General features: G+C 45.6%; 1 pseudogene; it reads right to left on the bottom strand.

Moving 5' to 3' along the window:
* Positions 1-3,771: 3,771 nt before the first annotated feature.
* Positions 3,772-4,492, bottom strand: LOC136477072 (ocs element-binding factor 1-like; annotated as a pseudogene).
* Positions 4,493-11,627: the final 7,135 nt, after the last annotated feature.

The raw sequence follows: 11,627 nt of genomic DNA, 5'->3' as shown, positions 1-11,627 counted from the left end.
AACGAAGCAATTCCTACCACCAGAGGATGACCAAAGAGGAAGTTGGAGAGACGCCAAGATAGGTCCGTCGCGCTGAACGCTAGTTCACGAACAGAGCGCCAACAGCATAGTTACAACACGTTTCGACAAAATTTGGGCAATTTTTAAGAGGGTCACGTGACATCCAACACAACTACAACCTACACCATGCTCAAGTGCTTGCTTAGAGGCAACTAACCATACAAGAACATGAAGTTAGTGTTTAAACAATTTTATTAGCATTTAAATGTCAAAACGGCATTGTCTACTATCATTTTCAGACTTAGAAAAGGGCAAGGTCCGGTTATAATTAACAACCATTAGCGCTTTCGTCACAATTTTTAACATGTCTAAACCTTATTAATTTCAACCAATAAGCATTTTACACAATAGTCCATACTTCATACTAACCCAAAGGAGCAAAATATTTAAGCACTATTTAGCTATTTTTGTTCAATATTATTCTCTAAAAATGACACTTTAACCACAATTTCAACTTCTTACTAATTTAATGAAAAGTCCTAGTCTAAATTTCGGATTCGATTTTCGAGCTCCCAAAAGCACTAGTTAACAATGTTCACTTTCCAAAATTAAAGTTGTATTTCCATCTACACTATTTGCTCATCATTTTTACATAAGCACTATACATATGTTATATTTTGTTTTTGTTTACAGAAATTGTTTTTTGTTTCCTGTGTGTTTTAACTTGTTAAAATTCGAAAACTCGTTCGGCTAGATTCTTTGAGGCCCTAACCTAAGCAAGCTCGTAACACCAGAGGTGTTATAGGTAGCTGATAAAATAGTCAGGAAATCACAAACGGCCTTTATGCCAGGGAGGAATATTCCGGAGGGGGCTGTGGTCTTGCATGAAACAATTCACGAGTTGCATAAGAAGAAGAAGAATGAGGTAATCTTAAAACTGGACTTCAAATAGGCTTATGATAAAGTCAATTGGTCCTTTGTGAAACAAACTCTCAGGATGAAAGGCTTCTCACCGACATGGTGTAAGTGGATTGAGGAGGTAGTCAGTCGAGGAAGTGTGGGGATTAAAATAAATAAGGAGATCGGGCATAATTTTCAGACAAGAAAAGGACTTAGACATGTGGATCCTCTCTCGCCTATCCTATTCAATCTGGTTGTTTATATGTTAGCTATTCTGGTTTCAAGAGCAAAAAATAATGGACAGTTTAGGGGGCTGCTTCAAAATCTGGTAGACGACGGGTTATCCATCCTACAGTATGTAGACGATACGGTCTTGTTTCTGGAGGACGATCTAGAGGAGGCTAGGAATCTAAAACTTGTTTTGGTAGCTTTTGAGAAGCTTTCGGGATTGAAAATTAATTTTCACAAAAGCGAAATATTTTTTTTTGGTGCTGACAAGAACCGAAGGCAAGAGTACATGGAACTTTTCAGGTGTGTACAGGGAAGCTTTCCCTTTAGATACCTAGGGATTCCGATGCATTTCAGGAGGCTTTCTAATAAACACTAGAGCACAGTAGAAGAGCGATTCTATAAAAAACTCAGTAGTTGGAAGGGGAAACTTCTTTCGTCGGGAGGTAGATTAGTATTGATTAATTCGGTTCTTTCTAGCTTATCAATGTTCATGATGTCATTTTTTATTATCCCTAAAGGGCTGCTAAAAAGATTGGACTACTACCGGTCCAGATTTTTTTGGCAGTGTGAGGAACATAGTAAAAAATATAGGCTGGCAAAGTGGAGTATCCTTTGCAAGCCAAGGTGTAGGGGGGGGGGGGGGGATTTTAAATTTGGAAACTCAGAACACATGTCTACTTAGTAAATGGATCTTCAAGCTTATTAACGAGGATGGCATGTGGCAAAATATGCTCAAATGTCTAACTCAAGTTGAAAGAAGACCAGGGGATTCGCATTTCTGGTCAGGATTGATGGAGGTGAAGAATGCATCACTTCAGTATGGAAGATTCAAGGTGAACAATGGTCACCAAACTAGATTCTGGGAAGATGTGTAGGTGGGTTATCAATCGCTAAAGCGGAGGTTCCCTAACCTGTACAGTTTAGTGGGGAAAAAGAATGCTTCTGTAGCCAAGAATGCTTCTGTAGCCAACGTACTGAGCTCAACCCCGCTGAATATTTCCTTTAGGTGGGCAATAGTGGGGGAGAGGCTGGAAGAGTGGCTTAGGCTGGTTGCTCTAGTGCTGCCGGCATCTTTAAACAATGACAAAGATAAATTCATCTGGCTATTAAAGAAAAATGGTTTTCTCAACTCAGTCGTTATATGGAGAGATAATGAAAAAGGATAGAATTGTGGGGAAGGAGATATTCTGGAAAACAAAAATACCTTTGAAAATTAAAATTTTCCTATGGTACTTAAAGAGAGGGGTGGTTTTAACAAAGGATAATTTACTAAAGAGAAGGTGGAAAGGTGATTCTAAATGTAACTTTTGTGGTTTAGAAGAAACCATTCAACACCTTTTTCGATTGCGGGATGGCTTGGTTTGTTTGGAATGTGTTGTTCATTACTTTTAATATTCAACCACCAAGAAGCACGACTCATTTGTTTGGATCTTGGGTAACGAGCTTTGCTCTAGGGCTAAGAATTCAAATAATTGTGGGGATAGCGGCAATGTGCTGGGTTTTATGGTTGAATAAAAACGATGTGGTGTTCCAAAGATCAATTGCTAACTCTTACTTGCAGGTAATTTTTAGGGGGGGCATATTGGATCAGGCAATGGTCCCAGTTGTCTAAAGAAGAGGAGAAAGGGGCTTTGAATGAAGGATGCAGGCGTCTGGAAGGAGTGGCGCTACATTTCTTTGGTGACCATGTTTGGAAGAACCAAAGAAGGATACGAAGGTAGTCCTATGGTGTTGTTTTGTCACCTGTTATGTTTAGGGGTTTTGAGCAGAGGACTCGCTGTATTGATGGGGTTTTGAGCAGAGGACTCGCTGTATTGATGCTGTCAGTAGTAAGGTGTATGGTTTTGGGACTCTCTAATGTCCGTGGTAGCGGAACTTTGGTCTAAGGACCTCTCTTGTATCGTTGGGCCATAACCATTCACTTGTGAATGTGAAGTCCGGAATGTTTTTATTCCGTAATCTAAAAAAATTGTTCTTCTATCGATGAAATCAATGTCAACAATGACAATCTCGTTGTGACTACTATCACTGAAGTCATCCCAACCAAGAAATCATCAAGGGCAGCACTGGGTGAACATGTGGCGAGACACGGTGAGATATAGTTGCAGCCTTGCAGTCTTGCAGAGTTGCAGAGGAGAACGGGGTCGTGAGTAAGAAGGAAACGCTGTGGTTGGCCGGGTCGCGATGCGCGGGCGCGGGAGCGAGAGCCGGCAGGTGCGAATGGGATCGGACGACAACAACGAGACGGGCCCGGGGCCGGGCGGTCTCTGTCCGCCACGCCACTGCGAGGCTCCCGGCGGTCGCTCTGGATCGGTGTCCCTCGTCGACACCAAGAAACGGATCGGTGCGGGTCCCTCGTCCTCATCGAATCGTTGATTTGTTGTAGCATGTGGCTCACGTTCCCTGGCTCGCAAAAAGACGGCAAAGCGCCAGCTTTCCGCCTGTTAACTTCACACGCAGCGTTTGCACCGGCGACCCTTTTCCGTGCAAGTGCCGCGCCGGAGCATTATAAATATATATTTTTTTCTTCGCTTTAATTCACATCATGCTACATGTAGCACTAGCACTTGATTATGCAATTTGCACGTCAACACGGGCCCCACCTCTAGCTGTAGTAGCAGTTCTAGCGGCAGATAGCTGCATGCACCGTACTAGCCTCAGTGTGCCCATGTTTCCAGTTCACCATAGCATGCGCGCGTCCGTCCGTCCGTCCGTGCCAAAACTTCACCAGTGCGAGGACCCGAGAGTCGTTCTACGTCATGAGCGACGCCAGCCCCAGCAGGGGCACCGCGGCCGCCGGCGGCCTGCTGCGGCATCGGGTCGTACGCGAGCCGGCGGAGCGCGAGGAGCCTGCGCGCCGCGCGGAGGCGGCGCGCGAGCACGGCGGCCTCGGCGCGAAGCCGCGCGTTCTGGCAGCGCACGGCGAGGTCGTGCCGCGCCAGGGCCTGCAGCCTGGCCTCCAGCTCCTGCTTCTCGGCGCGGAGCCGCGCCGCCGACTCGCGGACCTCCTCCAGCCGCTGCTGCTTCCGCGCGCGCGACCGCTGCGCCGACAGGCGGTTCGACATCTTGCGACGCTGACGCCGGAGCCGCTCCTCCTCCTCCGGGTCCGGGTCAGCGTCCCTCGCCGCCTCGGCTTCCGCGGCCGGCCTCGACGCCATCACCTGCTCCAGGCTGGGGCAGGACTCGGGCCCCCACGGCGTGAACCCGCACGTGATAATGTCCATCGTGCCGCAGCTGGACGACGCAAGGTCAAGGGCTTCCTGCACAGACAGCATCTCCTTCTAGTTCTCCCCCACTGTTTGCCCTACGATCTATGAGAGCAGGGACTACGTATCCGCAATTCCAGAACTAGGTGGGAGGAGTAGAGAATCGGGGAAAAGGGAGGGACGATGATGAAACGCCCGGTATTTATAGAGGAAAAACGTGGGGTGTCTTCCTTCCCTTCCCGGGTGGCTGTTAGCCCTCCTTTTTCCACAAGACCCGCTTTACTCGTGGCAACCAAAGATTCATCCGCTCGCCCGCCTGCTTATCCGCCCCGCTACAAGTACGCCCGCGGCCCTCCTGCACTCCATCCGATCCGACGGCAGAGGATGATTTGGGCATCACCAACCGACGGCTCACGGTATGGTCATCGAGAAACGAACACCGGTGCGGTGCGGTCGGGCGCGCCGCGCTTTTCTCGTGTGCCCGTTAAGGCTGGCTGGTGTGGTAGTGGTGCGACGTGAGGAGGACACCACGAACGAACGCCCCCCGGGCGCGCCTTGTAGCTTAGCCACGAAGGAATCAATGGTCCGGCGACGCGTGCACACGTGCCGGGCTGCCGGCTCTCCCGTCCGGCGCCGCGGCGCAGGCACCATCTCCGGATGGAGCTAGCAGTAGGCTGTCGACTGGGGCCGCGAGGTTGCCCGCCGCGTGGCGGCTTGACGGAAGCTCGCGGCGGTGAGGTGCAGTGCAGTGGCGGATCGGAGGCCGCGTACGTGTGTGCGATGGCTGATGAGCTGCTGGCTGCTGCGGATCAATTGCGAGGCCGCGGAGGGGCACACGTCACGCATGTGACGAATTTCTCCTGCTGCACCTTCGTCGTCCATTGCATGCGGCTAGGCAGCGCCGCAGGTTCAAAGCATCGAGCAACGACGTACCTCAAAGCTGACACCACCCCCAATTGTTCTAAGTTGACGGGGACCGGTGTCTACTCCCTCCGTCCCAAAATAAGTAACGTTCTTGTTTTTCGAAAAACGACTGCCGGCAATTATATATTAAAATATATAAATATTTATGCTAAGTAATTAGTATCATCGAAAAGATCTTTTTGTCTAGTTTTTTAACAAATTTATTTGAAGATGTAAATATTGCACGTATTTTCTACAAATCAAGTCAAACTTGTGGCAGGAAAACTCAAAACGTCGTTTATTTTAGGACGGAGGGAGTACGTGTGACCGTGCGTGAGTGACTGGCCATCCATGCATTAACAATGGCGGCGATCATCTTCAACACGTGCCGCGACCTGCTGCATGCGAGTACATGCTTCATCGATCCATTAAGATTCACTAGTATAGATTCATTCATGGAATTCACTAGTACAGATCATGGCTGGCTCATCGATGATGATGATCTTAGAGATGATAAGCTAGCGTTGGTTAACGGTCAAAACCTAGCGAGCCTGTCTCTCTCCGTTGGCGGTCAGAGCGAGCTGTCTGGATCAGGCAGTAATTGGAGGGCACAATCATTCAAGAACGTCGGCCGGCTAACGACGAAAACCTAAAGCAAGTGAATGCGACGGGGATCGAGCTTCACGAGTATCTTCTAGCCTGGGCGTGGAACAGTAGTGTCCATTCTTACCGGATCCATCACGAAACATAGGCGCAAGTTTTTTCGGCACGCTTCGTGATGCCTTGCTGCATCGATGCATATCACTTTTTTTTTTTGCCTGGCTGCAAGATTTTTTTTTTAAGGTCACTGGCTGCAAGAAAATTAGGCGCAAGTTTTTGCACATACGCGTCATCTGCTCGATATGGAAGGATCAGTGCAGTATGTATATGTGTGAAGTGTAAAATTTTGCGATGGATGCATGGAGCAGATGACGTATATGCACGGCGGTGGGATTGCTTTATTGAAAGGTTCCGTAAGTTCGAAAGATACATATATACCAGCCTTCGCCTTTCATCCATCTTTTTATCCTCACCGCGTTCACACACATGCAATAAGGCTCATAATTATTATAGGAACCAGAGTAGACATGTAACTAATTTGTATTAGGAGTTTCGTTCCTTTTATGTAGCTAGTATGACACTCCTTCTCCTGTGTGGAGTGACTTGCTTAAAGTAGAGACATATACTTGCAGGGGCCGCATGTTACATGCAAAAGTGGGGATAAAACAAGAACGTGAAAAGATATCCCTAGATTTTTCATGAACCATCTGTGTAGAAAATTTACCTTTTGTTTCAGCTTTGTGAACAACGATATGCTTGTATCCAGCATGTTTTCAATCGCGAGCGCTATGATATTTAGCGGCGGTAGCCTTCTCCAGAAACTATGAAAAGCTATAGCAGAATATAGGAAAAGCTATTTCATTTAGAAGATGTGCAAAAGCTGCGTGAAGGGGCGAGCATGATGCTGCAGATAGCAACACAAACCTTCCGAAGAACACCTCCAGCGGCATGACGTCTCTAATGATTCAAGAAGCGCTAAGGATGAAGAAGATGGTCACAATGCTTAAGGCCCATTGGTGATTGGATCACTACATGAAAAACAGTTTGTAGTAACGGGTTTTTTTAGGGGCAGCTGGCATTGGAGCCGCCCCTACAGTGGCGTACTCGGACTCCAGCACAGCAGCCGCCCTTACAAATGGCACAATACAAATACGTCGATTTGTAGAGGCGGCTAATACCAGCCGCCCCTGCTGTGTCCATCTGTAGGGGCGGCTGAATCAGTGGTTAGTTCTAGCTTACTTAGCATTCTAGATGTCTCTTATACATCTTCTGTCATATCAGTAAGGCTTCAAATATATGTATTTCCATTATGATATAACCTTTTTTTGCGAACGTGTCCATTGACATGTGTTTCATTAAGAGGGGTTAAACCATTACAACACATTCAATCATCTCCGTACGCGAGCAACGTTGGAGGTAGATTGTTTGCGCCTGCCACGCTTTGAGACAAGCAGGGTCAGACCTAGGAGCTATTTTGTTGACTACTCTCTCCGTCCCATTGAAAGTATCGTTTTTTACTTTTAAACTTTTTATTTGATTGTTTGTCTTATTCAAATTTTTATACAAATAATAAAGTAAATAAAACATTATTAAAGTATCTTTAATAATAAAATAAGTCATAACAAAATAAATAATATTTATAAAATTTTTGAATAAATCGAACGGTCAAACAAGAAGTCTAAAAGTTAAAAACGACACTTTCAATGGAATGGAGGGAGTACATGTTTGCATATTGCGCGACACACAAATTCGTCTATAACCTGCTAAGCAAAGGCTTGTTCGCTTGAACTTATCAGCCAGCTTATTAGCTAGAATCTACGGTATTTTTCTCTCACAACAAATTAGCTAAAACCGGCTTATCAGTAGACTTTAATACCAGCCGTAAAGTTGCAAGACTGGAAAAATGTAGTATGACACTCTCGTTTCATATATTACAATACTTTTCGGTCGAGGTTCAAGTTGATTTATGCACCTAGAATTAATTTCTCTCTTTCACAAGATTCCAACGAAGTTCCAAGTTCCAAAGAAAGTTAAGTGTTGTGTCTTTGTCAATCTAGTACTGTAGCTTTCGGCAAAAAAAAGTAGTGTACCTTAGGCAGTCCCAATGATGTATTGATGATGGTTTTTATCCTCATTAAATGACTTGCCACGTAGGTAAAATGCTGATGTGGCAACGTAATTAATGAAGAAAGAGAGCAAAAATCATAGAAATGGTTTCTTCATGAAGAAACCAGGTCTACTCTTGACCCAATGCACTAAGAAACCATGAAATCGCCATTGGGGAGAAACCACCAGTTTCTAGGGAGCTCGTGTCGCACTTCCATTGGAGAAAAAGATAGAGTTGTGAGAGAGAAAGAGAAAATAGTTATTACTCATAGAAACCATGGGTTGAAAATGAGTACTTTTTTCGTGCGGTATCCTATGTTATAGAAACTACTAGCTTCTTTCATTGGGACTGCCCTTATTAATTAGGTTCCAATGCAACGCAAGCTACAAAGGAACAGTAAAGGAGGAAATTAATCTGGAAGTCTCTGCCGTCCAAACTTCCTCCATTCATCAGTGGTGGTGCTAACAACTTTCCCACGACCAGTTTTTATATAAAAAGACAACATGCATGCAACCAAGTGATAAAACGTACTGCCCCGTTCGGCTGGCTGAATCTTGGATAAAATTGGCTGAAAAATACTATTCTAACTAAAATGTTGTGAGAGAAAAATATTATTCTGATTGAAAAAAGAAGTCAAACAAGCTAGATATAGGGTAAGCCGAACTATACTACAAGTTATGCCATATACGTATACTACAAGTTAGAGCATTTGTGCATGTACTCCTACTACCAGAGCTGCCGAAAGGATCACAGCATGACTCATACTATATATATACAAAAAGGGCTTATTAACGCAAGTTTTTTGTGGTCCTCACCTGATCTTCTATGTCGACAGACGTCTTGTTTGTTTGGGATTGTTTGGCTGATAAGTCATGGCTAAAAATACTATTGACAGGTTTGGTGTGTGAGAAAAATAATATTCGTTGGCTGATAAGCCATAATTTATAAGTCAAATACGACCGAGCGAACAGGAGCAAACCAAACTAAACCAACTGGTGGTCTTTGGGTCCAAGCTACTCCTATAGAGGGTACAGGTGTCTTAATGTGGTGCGGTGGTCGCAATTGTTCTCGCTTTCAAGGCTGTTCGGCAGGACTAAAAAATAAGTCAAAATACTGTTCTGATTGATTGTTGTGAGAAAAAATACTATTCTATCTTAAAAACACAGTTCACGTGAACAGTACCGCTGTGAGTGCGCCGGCCAGCCCAGCCCCAGCCGGCCAGCCAGCCGAACGCTCGCCACCTGGTGGGCCGTGAGTACATCAGCATGCAGGGACAGAAATCAGAAAGGGGTCGGTCAAGTACTGGCTGAAAACAATATGTAGTGAAATGATGGAGCTACTAGCAGGGACAGCATCTGGAAAAGAAGTGATAATGAAGGAGTACTACAAAAAGCGCGCGTAACTCTTACAAAAGATGCAAATTATTATGAGATTTGAGCGATAGTTGCTCGTGCGCTTTCGAATTATTACATACTCCGTATACCTAATACGGGTGTTTAATGCTTGGCTATCTAGCTTTGAGCATAAATGCGCTGTCTCTCGCTGTTCAGAATCCATAAGGTAGTCAGCATGGCTGTCAGCTTTGATTTGATCGACAGAAAAACTGCACTTGTTGAATGAAAAATCTTCTCCTTTCTTTTCTCTCTATAAGAGCATCCTTGTAGATATGGCGACGTTTTTTTTTCTCTTTACTGGCAGTTTAGTAAACTGTTAGTGGGAAAGTCAAGTGTACTGACACCAGTTTAAAAATCGCCAGTGTAACGCTACCGCAAGTGTAAACTCTACTGACAAGCTTTAACGTTATCGCTTACACTGATGGTGGGCTTAAGTCAATTGCCAAATGATTGAAACCAGAAAGAGACATACATCTTTCTAGAAAAATATATTCACTCAGCTCAACTATGGAGGTATGGCCCCCGGTATACATAAGACAAGACATGAGCCGCATCATTAGAGGTGGCCCAGTCCACAAGATCAAGGCGTGCACGGCGCTGCTCGGCGTACACCGCAAGATATTGTATAGTACCAAATATGCTACTTTCCTTGTAACCCTGCTCTCCAGAGTATATAAGGAGAGGCAGGGGTCCACTAGCAGACAAGATACATACATCTACACAACGATCCACACATCTCAATGCAATACATCAAAGACACAGAACGTAGGGTATTACAACGATCAAAAAGCCCGAACATGTCTAAATCGTTGTCTCTGCGCCTTGTGTCACCATTCGATTCCAGATCACGCACACCTCCACCGATCAATCTACCGTCGTGGGATGCCCCTCGGTGGACTGCCGAGCATCTTTTGTCGACATCAACTATTTCAAATATCATTCTGTATGAATAAATCATGAATAAACATCACAATCACTAACGTATAATTTAACATATAGATATGAGTAATTAATTAGTATATTTTATAATAAACACATTCATCATCTAGATCTAGATCATGAAAATCTTGATCTTCCCTATTCATGGATGATGATGGTGCTAGGAACACGTGAAGCTACCTAAAACAATATTAGGACATAATATAAAATATAGTTAATACAGTATTATACCGAAACAATATTCATTTTCCCTCCGTACACAAACCTAGGTCTAATTAGCCATAAGCTATGTGTCGGGTTCATAAACCCGGGGTCCCTCGCGGACCGGCCTCCCAACATAGGTTCGGCCCAAACAGACAAACGCACAACTCATGAGCCGGCCCAAGTACCTAAATAACAGACCAAAGGGCGATCGAATCTCCGACTGGGAGGTCTGGCCGAGGAAGAACAGCGCCCGCTTTCCGATTCCGGCCCACCTCTCCGACTGGAGCACTCGCTTCGGTGTTCAGCCCGCCTCCGGACGGCCCCTCCGACCGAAAGGCCTGGCCAAAGCTCATGGCTCTTCTCCGACTGGCACGATCAGAACCGACTGGGACCAACCGACCGGGGACGCTCGCTCGGAAACGACCAGGGAACGAACGGAGAAAGCAAGGCAGAGCGCACAAGTCGAACCTCAATACCGTGGACCATACTCTGTACACCTGCAGAAACAGTACTCTGCAACCTCCCTGACACAACAGTGACCCAAACAGTGTTGTAGTTGCCAACATTTTCCCTACAGTATTGTGGGCGCCATTAACTCCCATACGATGAGGCCCCCCACATGCCTCTGGGCATCGACAGTGTTGTGGGCGCCGGCTTTTACCGTACCGGACGAACATGGTAAAAACCCTTTGCATGCCTCCAGGTCTCAACAGTGTGGCAGGCACCGACGTCTGCCATACTCGAAAAAGACAACACAACCTCCCACATGCATCTGACATCCAACAGTATTGTGGGCGCCTACCTTCATCCTGTACAAATCGGCTTGGGAAACAAGGATTAGAAGCATACGTACTCTCTCCCTCTCACTTATAAGGTCATCCCCTTTATCTATAAAAGATGATGCGCTCTCTCCCAACATGAGATTCATTCAGGTTCATCCAAGTCATTCTAGATTCATCAGATCGATCAAGTTCATTAGCACACAATAGCAGAACCACCAGGTTCAAACCACGAGCACACGCTTGAACACTTAGCTCACAACGGAGCTCTTGTCACTCTGGCCCTTCCGACTGGAGTCCGATCGGACCTCTTGTACCTCCCCCATCTTTCTCCTTTTCTTTTGTAACCCCACTGCAAACTTCG

Source organism: Miscanthus floridulus, chromosome 1 (genome assembly GCF_019320115.1).
Source record: "Miscanthus floridulus cultivar M001 chromosome 1, ASM1932011v1, whole genome shotgun sequence".
Classification (NCBI taxonomy): Eukaryota; Viridiplantae; Streptophyta; class Magnoliopsida; order Poales; family Poaceae; genus Miscanthus; species Miscanthus floridulus.
This window is presented reverse-complemented; position numbering and strand designations above follow the sequence as displayed.